The sequence below is a fragment of the Bombina bombina genome, chromosome 5 (assembly GCF_027579735.1).
Source record: "Bombina bombina isolate aBomBom1 chromosome 5, aBomBom1.pri, whole genome shotgun sequence".
In the NCBI taxonomy this organism is placed as follows: domain Eukaryota; kingdom Metazoa; phylum Chordata; class Amphibia; order Anura; family Bombinatoridae; genus Bombina; species Bombina bombina.
This window is the reverse complement of record NC_069503.1, coordinates 975,968,178-975,980,407: the sequence shown is the minus strand read 5'-3', so window position 1 is coordinate 975,980,407 and position 12,230 is coordinate 975,968,178. Positions and strand designations below refer to the sequence as shown.

The following is a 12,230-nucleotide window of genomic DNA, read 5'->3' as shown; positions in this document are numbered from 1 at the left end:
ATATTGTAACTGTATCTTCTCCTTTCCACTCAATCAATGAGAATGGACTTCCCCTTTCCAACTATCTATCCCTAATACAATAATTGCTGGTATTTCTTGTATTGCTTGTATATGCAAAACAGCATTATCCTGAATGTGCTCATTTTATTTTCAAAATGATCAAGTGTCTGTTATCTGCCTGTTCAGTACAAATATATCACATTGCTAAAGGAATACCTCATACCCTTTATTGCATTTATTTTGTTTCAAATAAACTTATTTACCATAATATTGGGGCACTCTTAGAGCTCTACTGTAGGCTAATTATTCCCATATATCCTAAGACATAATTATATATATATATATATATATATATATTTAATTTTCTTAACAAAATACACAGATATTCCAAAGAAGTCTGATACTGAGCAAAGCTCTGACAATCCTGACTGCAACATCAGTGACCCAAGCTATATCCTCAGAGATATGTCTCAACTTGTGAAAAAAAACATTATACATGAAACCCTGGACTCAGACCTGGCTCAAACTTCACCCCTGACCAAGATATTGGTATTCTTTCAGTTCCTAAGAAAAGTTCTGAAAAACACATAATTTGGAGTGTAATCCCACTTCTAAAAATTAAATCATGCCTTAACCTCCACCCCTGGAGTAATAATTAGGGAAGTTGAACCATCTTCTAAAAAACATTCTACTACTGTCCCAGACCCTTTCCAAACCAAACCCCTAATGCCCAAACTGCAGACTTTTACCCGGGAGTGTAGGACTCTGACCCTGAGGCCATATTAAAGATCAAGACCCTTCTTATATCCCACACACTCAGTTGGATACAGATGTTATTTTAGACCCATGTTTAAACCTGATTACATACGCCATTCCAGATCCTCTAGTCTCCACCCCTGCACATTATTAAAACATAATTTATGTAAGAACTTACCTGATAAATTCATTTCTTTCATATTAGCAAGAGTCCATGAGCTAGTGACGTATGGGATATACATTCCTACCAGGAGGGGCAACGTTTCCCAAACCTCAAAATGCCTATAAATACACCCCTCACCACACCCACAAATCAGTTTAACGAATAGCCAAGAAGTGGGGTGATAAGAAAAAAGTGCGAAAGCATAAAAAATAAGGAATTGGAATAATTGTGCTTTATACAAAAAAATCATAGGTAAATGAGTGTGTGAAGCGCTAAGGCTTAACCCACCTGGCCAATCTACGAGTAACTGTCTCCTTCCCAGACAGTAAAATCAAACAAATAGTAAAAATAAGGTTTGTAGATGGCGCTATAAGCTATGGGGAAAAAAAAACTAGATTCCACAATACGATATACTTTAAAATATACTTAAAAACACACTTGAGACAATCAATAAATATATAGAATAATAAACAATTTATTCAGATGCTAAAAATTATAATAATAACACCCACAGATAAAAGGAACACTTTAAAAATCTATACAATTCATCACAACTCATTCAGGATACACATTCATTCAAAGGCTGGTTTAAACAATTCAAGAATCAATATCTAGACCCTAATGGTAAAAAGATAAATATAGGTTAAAAATGTCTTTTTCAGGTCTCCAGATGGAGTTTAGAGTTTAAAAATATATACGGTGTGTCATCACACAAATCTCTTTTTGTAAAAGGATTTTTAATTTACACACAGAGATGGTGTCTTAATACTTTTTTCTCCAAACAATCCTTTCTTAGAGGTTATATTGCCACAATCAGTTAAAAGAGATTATATTGCCACAGTCAGTTATTTCCTTAGAAAAGATTTTATCCACGATCAATTAATTGTTGAAATTTTTGTTGCAATGTTGGTTTGCAATTTTGTTTCTATTTGATAAAAATCAGGCAAAAGGTGCAGCAGAAGGTATTGCGATAATAGATGATAAATACTTGTGTGCACTTTTACAGCTAAAAACTTCTGTTGACAAAGTTGTAGTCTTACCGCCTCAGTGTAGCACTTGTCTCCAGGTACAGAGCTCTCACCTGCGGTTCAGTCCGATATTTCGGTATGCAGCTTGTGGTTTCACCGGGAGTTCTCGCGCTGCTAGCAAAGCGCCTGACGTCACCGGATCTGATCTGCTTGTAAACTCCTGTATGGTGAGTGGAATACTTGCGCAAGTATTATAGATAGTGTCCGTCTCTTCTCGAATGCCCTTTGCTCACTCTCTGCACTTAGTACTTAGGTACGCAGAGTGGAGATTGGTCCGGGCTCAGGTTTTTTAGTTTCTCCAAATCAAGTCACAGTATTTCTACGCGTTTCACCCCTTACAGACGGGGCTTTATCAAGATACTGTGTACTGCTCACCTGTGCCTTAAATACACCTGTAACTTCCGGTGGATAATTGAGATTAACTGCTTCCTCTCTCATTGTCCCTCTTTGGGTGGCAACCTCATGTGTTGTTTTACCTCCATGATTTCTGTGTGTAAAAATTTATTTCTACTCTTGATACTCTTCAATAGAAAAAAGGTCTTCTAGAATATAGGGTCTTGGAACTTCCTTAATATATCACACACTAGTTACACATTCTATGTTACACTTGTATAAATATAAATCTAACCTTATATCAACATCTTAAAAGCTCAAAAAAGTTTATTTATCTTTAGAAACATTAATTTACTACAATGATCAGTGGGTAATACAGAGCATAACCATAATTTATAAAAAATAATTTAAATTCATAAAAAATAATTTCAATTAATTTAATTTAAAAAATTATTAAATTTCATTATAAAAATTCCATTATAAAAATTATCTAAATTATTTAAAAAACTTTCAAAGATCTATCCAAAAATTAAAACAAATATTATTTCTTCAAAGGACAGAATGGATGATAACAAGATAATTTAAAAGGGACTGGTTATAAAAAAGGGGATTAGTTATAAAAAAGGTGCAATCTCTATTTCGGAATTCAATCCATGTGGATATAACGCATTAAAATTGTATATCATTTCAGCTTCTTTTCTTAAAAGTTTAGTTTCATAATCCCCCCCTCTCCAATCCCCCTTAACTTTGCATAATCCCCAGAATTTAAAATCTTGTAGATTATTTTTGTGTACTTCCCTAAAATGCTGGTAAAGGTGAGTTTCTAATTTCCCCTTCTCTATGTTACAGAGGTGCTCTCGCATTCTATCTCTGAGCATTCTAGTAGTTTCTCCGATGTAGATTAAATTGCATGAACATTGGATAACATAAATCACCCCCTTACTACTACACCTTATGGTATCTTTAATTTCAAAATCTATGTTCATATTGGGGACTATAAAATTCTTCTTCTTCGTACTGTATTTGCAGGACCTACAAGTTATACATGGATAAAATCCTTGTAATTCCTTACCCCTCAGGTCTCTATCTATATTCTTCACTAATTTCTTTCTTTTAAATTCACTTGGGGCTAATATGGATTTTAAAAAATTTTTTTTCCTATATACCACTTTTGGATATGGTGGGAGTTTATCTCCTAATATCGGATCATTTTTGACAATATACCAAAACTATTTTAAAATCTTTTGTATGGCATAATAATTATCGCTGTAATCTGTTACCAACGGTACATTATAATCTTCTCTTATTTGGGAATTTTTATTTTTATATTCAAGGAGTGAATCCCTATTTGTATTTCTTGCTCTTAATACAGCTTTTTTCACATTATCATCTTTATATCCCCTTTCTTTAAATTTAGTTTCTAAAACTTTTATCTGATCTTCAAAATCAGTAATCTCTGTACAATTTTTTCTAATTCTTAGACTTTGACCTATTGGTATATTGCTTTTCCATTTAGAATGATGGCAACTTGTGGCATGTATATAATTATTCGCATCGGTGGATTTAAAGTGTGTTTTGGTGACTAATCTATCTTTATCCACTATTATATCTAAATCTAAGAATGTTATTACTTCTTTACTAATTTGATGTGTGAATGTGAGTCCTCTGTCATTACTATTCATAAGTCTAAAAAATTCTTGTAGGCTCTCTTCATCTCCCCTCCAGATTATAAGGATATCGTCAATATATCTTTTGAAAAGCACGAGATTCGCACCGAGCCCCGCATTGGCCAAGAAACTCTGTTCCCATTCTCCCATAAAAAGGTTTGCGTAGCTCGGTGCGAATCTCGTGCCCATTGCCGTTCCTTCAATTTGTAAAAAATATTTGCTATTAAACGAAAAATAGTTATGCTCTAATATAAAGCGGATACATTCTTTCAGAAATTCTTTTTGTTCTTTTAACATATTCTTATCTTTCATTAGGCAGGAATCAATAGCTTCCAATCCGAAATTATGATTAATATTGGTGTATAGGGACATAACGTCACACGTTGCCAATAAATATTAATTTTCCCATTTTATATTTCTTAAAAGTCTTAGAACGCTAGTGGTGTCTTTTATATAGGATTCAAGTTTTACTACATATTTTTGTAGAAACCTGTCTACATATTCCGATAAGTTCGCTGTAAGGGACCCTATCCCAGAAACTATTGGCCTACCTGGGGGGTTGATTAGGCTCTTATGCACTTTTGGTAAAAAGTAGAATATAGCTATTTTTGGGAATAATGGCATGATGTAAGAGTATTCTTTTTCAGTTAGAATTCCTTGTTCTTTTCCTTTTTCTAATATTTTCTTTAGTTTTATCATGTATCTATTTGTAGGGTCTAGTTCCAATTTCCTATAAGTTTTCTTGTCGTTTAACAAACGCTCTGCTTCTTGTATATAGTTTTCAGTGTCCATAATTACCACACCTCCCCCCTTGTCTGCCATTTTTATGGTCACATCCTCATTACTTTGAAGTTCTTTTACTGTTGCTCTTTCCTTTTTAGTTAGATTTCTCATACTGCCCCCCTTTTTAAATTCAATCTATTTTAGGTCTGATAGAACTACTTTCTCGAATGTTTCCAAATTACTTCCCTTATCATTTTTGGGGTAAAACTTTGATTTTAACTTTAAGTTAGTATGTTCATAATTGTCCTCATTCTTTTTTGAGATATCTGTTTTTATATATCTCTCCAATGGGTTTTTAAGAAAAAATCTTTTTAGGGTTAAGTTCCTTACGAATTTTCTTATACTTATATGAGTCTCGAATTTGTTTAAAGGTTTGCTTGGGGCAAAGGACAGACCCTTTTTTAAAACATTCTCTTCCTCCTTACTCAAAGTTTTTTTACTTAAATTAAAAATACCCTTTTCACTACTTGTCATCTCTGTCTTTTGGATTCCATTTTTTTGCCTTCCTCCTCTGACTCCTCTATTTGTCTTTTTCCTGCCCTTGCTCCCTTCACCTCTTTTTCTTGTCCTTTTACATTCTTTAGGGATGATCCTTCTCTTGGGGGGTTCTGTCCTAAAAAAGTAAGTTCTTCCTTAGATAACTGTATTTGTTTATCATTTTCTAACGGTGCAAAACTGTTATGGACTGGGACTGTCCATTGTTTATTTTCCCGACTTCTCTCCTCTCTATTATTATATTGATGATTCCTGTCCTGATATCCATCCTCTCTATCATTTCTTTTAAAATAACCTGTATTTCTTTCATCTCTATTTCTTCTGAAATTTCCTCCATTCCTATTATAATAACTATTTGGTTCACAATTTCCATTGTAATTGTTCCTCCAACTATTATAAAAATGTCCCCTCTCTTGGTAAAATCCCCCATTATATTTATAACCTCTATCTTGATTGTAATATCCTCTATTCCTACTACCATTATAATAATTCTGGTGGTTTCCTTGCCATTCTTCCCTTTGATTAAAGAATCTATTTTGGGGTTGATATCCTCTATCATTTCTATCCTGGCCTCCATTTTCCCTTTTATTTAAATTAGAGGTGCTAATTTGATTTATTTCTACATCCTCTATTATTGTATTAGAGGCTTCATTAGTGTCTCTTTCAAATTTTTTATATTTCACTATTAAAATTTTTTTTTTAACATTTTCTAGTCTCTCAATTACTGCTTTTTGTTTATCTTTAAGAGTTTGATCTTCATTTATATTTTCAAGTTTTTCTTTAATCCCTGTTATTTCATTATCAATTTGTTCTAGACTCTCATTCCTTGATTTTTTAATTATTCCTATTAATTTTTTAGATGCTTCACTTAGGACCTCATCCCATTCGTTTTGTAGGATCTCACTTAATTCAAAAGTGTATTTCTTTTTTAATTTCAAACCTCTGGGTATAATGCTCTGCTCTAAATAACGATCCAAAAAGATCAGCTCCATTTTTTGTCTCAATTCCTTATTAAGGGCTTTCTCTAAATCTCCTACCCATTTCAACATATCAGCTTTGTTAATTCCTTCATTAGGTTTCTGAAATTCTTTCTTTGAAAGTTCAGAAAATAATTTATCTCGATATGAAAAAATATCCATTTGAATAGCCTTGCTGCTACATACTATGGAAGAAAAAGGGAACAGTTCAAAGGTAAATGAGTGTGTGAAGCGCTAAGCCTTAACCCACCTGGCCAATCTACAAGTAACTGTCTCCTTCCCAGACAGTAAAATCAAACAAATAGTAAAAATAAGGTTTGTAGATGGCGCTATAAGCTATGGGAAAAAAAAACTAGATTCCACAATACGATATACTTTAAAATATACTTAAAAACACACTTGAGACAATCAATAAATATATAGAATAATAAACAATTTATTCAGATGCTAAAAATTATAATAATAACACCCACAGATAAAAGGAACACTTTAAAAATCTATACAATTCATCACAACTCATTCAGGATACACATTCATTCAAAGGCTGGTTTAAACAATTCAAGAATCAATATCTAGACCCTAATGGTAAAAAGATAAATATAGGTTAAAAATGTCTTTTTCAGGTCTCCAGATGGAGTTTAGAGTTTAAAAATATATACGGTGTGTCGTCACACAAATCTCTTTTTGTAAAAGGATTTTTAATTTACACACAGAGATGGTGTCTTAATACTTTTTTCTCCAAACAATCCTTTCTTAGAGGTTATATTGCCACAATCAGTTAAAAGAGATTATATTGCCACAGTCAGTTATTTCCTTAGAAAAGATTTTATCCACGATCAATTAATTGTTGAAATTTTTGTTGCAATGTTGGTTTGCAATTTTGTTTCTATTTGATAAAAATCAGGCAAAAGGTGCAGCAGAAGGTATTGCGATAATAGATGATAAATACTTGTGTGCACTTTTACAGCTAAAAACTTCTGTTGACAAAGTTGTAGTCTTACCGCCTCAGTGTAGCACTTGTCTCCAGGTACAGAGCTCTCACCTGCGGTTCAGTCCGATATTTCGGTATGCAGCTTGTGGTTTCCCCGGGAGTTCTCGCGCTGCTAGCAAAGCGCCTGACATCACCGGATCCGATCTGCTTGTAAACTCCTGTATGGTGAGTGGAATACTTGCGCAAGTATTATAGATAGTGTCTGTCTCTTCTCGAATGCCCTTTGCTCACTCTCTGCACTTAGTACTTAGGTACGCAGAGTGGAGATTGGTCCGGGCTCAGGTTTTTTAGTTTCTCCAAATCAAGTCACAGTATTTCTACGCGTTTCACCCCTTACAGACGGGGCTTTATCAAGATACTGTGTACTGCTCACCTGTGCCTTAAATACACCTGTAACTTCCGGTGGATAATTGAGATTAACTGCTTCCTCTCTCATTGTCCCTCTTTGGGTGGCAACCTCATGTGTCGTTTTACCTCCATGATTTCTGTGTGTAAAAATTTATTTCTACTCTTGATACTCTTCAATAGAAAAAAGGTCTTCTAGAATATAGGGTCTTGGAACTTCCTTAATATATCACACACTAGTTACACATTCTATGTTACACTTGTATAAATATAAATCTAACCTTATATCAACATCTTAAAAGCTCAAAAAAGTTTATTTATCTTTAGAAACATTAATTTACTACAATGATCAGTGGGTAATACAGAGCATAACCATAATTTATAAAAAATAATTTAAATTCATAAAAAATAATTTCAATTAATTTAATTTAAAAAATTATTAAATTTCATTATAAAAATTCCATTATAAAAATTATCTAAATTATTTAAAAAACTTTCAAAAGAAAGATATAGGCAGGATGATACTTCCAAGGAAGTGACAATGCATCCACTGCTTCTGCCTGAGGATCCCTGGATCTGGACAGATACCTGGGAAGCTTCTTGTTGAGATGAGAAGCCATCAGATCTATTTCTAGAAGTCCCCACATTTGAACAAACTGAAGAAATACCTCTGGGTGAAGAGACCATTCGCCCGGATGTATTGTTTGGCGACTGAGATAATCCGCTTCCCAATTGTCTATACCTGGGATATGAACCGCAGAAATTAGACAGGAGCTGGATTCCGCCCATACAAGTATTCGAGATACTTCTTTCATAGCCAGAGGACTGTGAGTCCCTCCTTGATGATTGACATATGCCACGGTTGTGACATTGTCTGTCTGAAAACAAATGAACAACTCTCTCTTTAGCAGAGGCCACGACTGAAGAGCTCTGAAAATCGCACGGAGTTCCAAAATGTTGATTGGTAATCTTGCCTCCTGAGATTCCCAAACCCCTTGTGCTGTCAGAACCCCATACTGCTCCCCAACCTGTCAGACTTGCATCTGTTGAGATCACAGTCCAGGCCGGAAGAACAAAAGAAGCCCCCTGAACTAAACGATGGTGGTCTGTCCACCACATCAGAGAGTGTCGTACAATCGGTTTTAAAGATATTAATTGAGATATCTTTGTATAATCCCTGCACCACTGGGAATGATTGAGACTGAAGGTTTCGACAAGCTGAAACCAATTTTAGACGTCTCTTGTCCGTCAGTGACAGAGTCATGGACACTGAATCTATCTGGAAACCTAAAAAGGTTACCCTTGTCTGAGGAATCAACGAACTCTTTGGTAAATTGATCCTCCAACCATGTTCTTGAAGAAACTATACAAGTCGATTCGTATGAGATTCTGCTAAATGTGAAGACTGAGCAATTACTAAGATATCGTCCAAATAAGGAAATACCACAATACCCTGTTCTCTGATTACAGATAGAAGGGCACCAAGAACCTTTGTAAAAATCCTTGGAGCTGTTGCTAGGCCAAACGGCAGAGCTACAAACTGGTAATGCTTGTCTAGAAAAGAGAATCTCAGAAACTGATAGTGATCTGGATGAATCGGAATATGCAGATATGCATCCTGTAAATCTATTGTGGACATATAATGCCCTTGCTGAACAAAAGGCAGAATAGTCCTTATAGTTACCATTTTGAATGTTGGTATCCTTACATAACGATTCAATATTTTTAAATCCAGAACTGGTCTGAAGGAATTCTCCTTCTTTGGTACAATGAAGAGATTTGAGTAAAACCCCAGCCCCTGTTCCAAAACTGGAACTGGCAAAATTACTCCAGCCAACTCTAGATCTGAAACACATTTCAGAAATGCTTGAGCCTTCACTGGATTTATTGGGACATGGGAAAGAAAAAATCTTCTTGCAGGAGGCCTTATCTTGAAGCCTATTCTGTACCCTTGTGAAACAATATTCTGAATCCAAAGATTGTGAATCGAATTGATCCAAATTTCTTTGAAAAATCGTAATCTGCCCCCTACCAGCTGGGCTGGAATGAGGGCCGCACCTTCATGTGGACTTGGGAGCTGGCTTTGGCTTTCTAAAAGGCTTGGATTTATTCCAGACTGGAGATGGTTTCCAAACTGATACCACTCCTGTAGGGGAAGGATCAGGTTTTTGTTCCTTATTGTGACGAAAGGAACGAAAACGATTAGCAGACCTAAATTTACCTTTAGATTTTTTATCCTGTGGTAAAAAAGTTCCTTTCCCCCCAGTAACAGTTGAAATAATATAATCCAACTGTAAACCAAACAATTTATTACCTTGGAAAGAAAGGGAAAGCAAAGTTGACTTAGAAGACATATCAGCATTCCAAGTTTTAAGCCATAAAGCTCTTCTAGCTAAAATAGCTAAAGACATATACCTGACATCAACCCTAATGATATCAAAAATGGCATCAGAAATAAAGTTATTAGCATGTTGAAGAAGATTAACAATGCTATGAGTATTATGATCTGTTACTTGTTGTGCTAAAGCTTCCAACCAGAAAGTTGAAGCTGCAGCAACATCCGCCAAAGATATAGCAGGCCTAAGAAGATTACCTGAACATAAGTAAGCTTTTCTTAGAAAGGATTCAATTTTCCTATCCAAAGGATCCTTAAAGGAAGTACTATCTGCCGTAGGAATAGTAGTACGTTTAGCAAGAGTGGAGATAGCCCCATCAACCTTAGGGATTTTGTCTCAAAACTCTAATCTGTCAGATGGCACACGATATAACTGCTTAAACCGTTTAGAAGGAGTAAATGAATTACCCAAATTATTCCATTCCCTAGAAATTACTTCAGAAATAGCATCAGGGACGGGAAATACCTCTGGAATAACTACAGGAGGTTTAAAAACTGTATTCAAACGTTTAGATTTAGTATCAAGAGGACCAGATTCCTCTATTTCTAATGCAATTAAGACTTCTTTAAGTAAAGAACGAATAAATTCCATTTTAAATAAATATGAAGATTTATCAGTATCAACCTCTGAAACAGAATACTCTGAACCAGAAGAATCATTATCAGAATCAGAATGATGATGTTCATTTAAAACTTCATCTGAAAAATTAGAAGTTTTAAAAGACCTTTTACGTTTACTAGAAGGAGGAATAACAGACATAGCCTTCTTAATAGATTGAGAAACAAAATCTCTTATGTTAACAGGAACACCCTGAATATTAGATGTTGATGGAACAGCAACAGGTAATGGAACATTACTAAAGGAAATATTATCTGCATTAACAAGTTTGTCATGACATTCATTACAAACAACAGCCAGAGGAACAGTTACCACAAGTTTACAACAAATACACTTAACTTTGGTAGATCCAGTATCAGGCAGCAATTTTCCAGAAGTATCTTCTGATTCAGGGTCAATCTGAGACATCTTGCAATATGTAATAGAAAAAATAACATATAAAGCAAAATTGATCAAATTCCTTAAATGACAGTTTCAGGAATGGGAAAAAATGCCAATGAACAAGCTTCTAGCAACCAGAAGCAAATAAACAATGAGACTTAAATAATGTGGAGACAAAAATGACGCCCAAATTTTTTAGCGCCAAAAAAGACGCCCACATTATTAGGCGCCTAAATGCTTTAAGCGCCAAAAATGATGCCACATCCGGTGACGCCAACATTTTTGGCGCAAAAACGTCAAAAAAAAATGACGCAACTTCCGGCGACAAGTATGACGCCGGAAATGAAAAAGAAAATTTTTTTTTGCGCCAAAAAAGTCCGCGCCAAGAATGACGCAATAAAATGAAGCATTTTCAGCCCCCGCGAGCCTAACAGCCCACAGGAAAAAAAGTCAAATTTTAAGGTAAGAAAAATTGATTATTCAAAATGCATTATCCCAAATAATGAAACTGACTGTCTGAAATAAGGAATGGTGAACATCCTGAATCAAGGCAAATAAATGTTTAAACACATATATTTAGAACTTTATATAAAAGTGCCCAACCATAGCTTAGAGTGTCACAAAAATAAGACTTACTTACCCCAGGACACTCCTCTACATGAAGTAGAAAGCCAAACCAGTACTGAAACGAGAATCAGTAGAGGTAATGGTATATATAAGAGTATATCGTCGATCTGAAAAGGGAGGTAAGAGGTGAAATAGACCCCGTAGAAGGAGATCATTGAATTCAAATAGACAATACTCTCTTCACATCCCTCTGACATTCACTGCACACTGAGAGGAAAACTGGGCTCCAGCCTGCTGCGAAGCGCATATCAATGAAGAATCTAGCACAAACTTACTTCACCACCTCCATGGGAGGCAAAGTTTGTAAAAACTGATTTGTGGGTGTGGTGAGGGGTGTATTTATAGGCATTTTGAGGTTTGGGAAACTTTGCCCCTCCTGGTAGGAATGTATATCCCATACGTCACTAGCTCATGGACTCTTGCTAATTACATGAAAGAAATATCTACAGCAATGGTTACGCAAACCCTTAATAAACGCTCAGTACTATAAATTATGATCTGAATGTCCCTTTCCTGTCCTTCCAGACAGAGAAGCTAATACCCCAGAATTTGACAAAGCTCTTGTTACCTTCATGATGTGAAATGTCCACAACCCCAGAAGGGACATTGATAAATCTTTGAAGGCCACACAAAAAAACATTTTAGACCTAGTAGGTCCTTTAACACAGGT

The 12,230-nt window shown here is 35.1% G+C and overlaps 1 protein-coding gene across 1 annotated transcript in view; it reads right to left on the bottom strand.

The window, feature by feature from the left end:
• Nucleotides 1-12,230, bottom strand: part of NECAB1 (N-terminal EF-hand calcium binding protein 1) — a 721,255-nt gene that overhangs the window by 385,052 nt on the left and 323,973 nt on the right. The window lies entirely within an intron of this gene.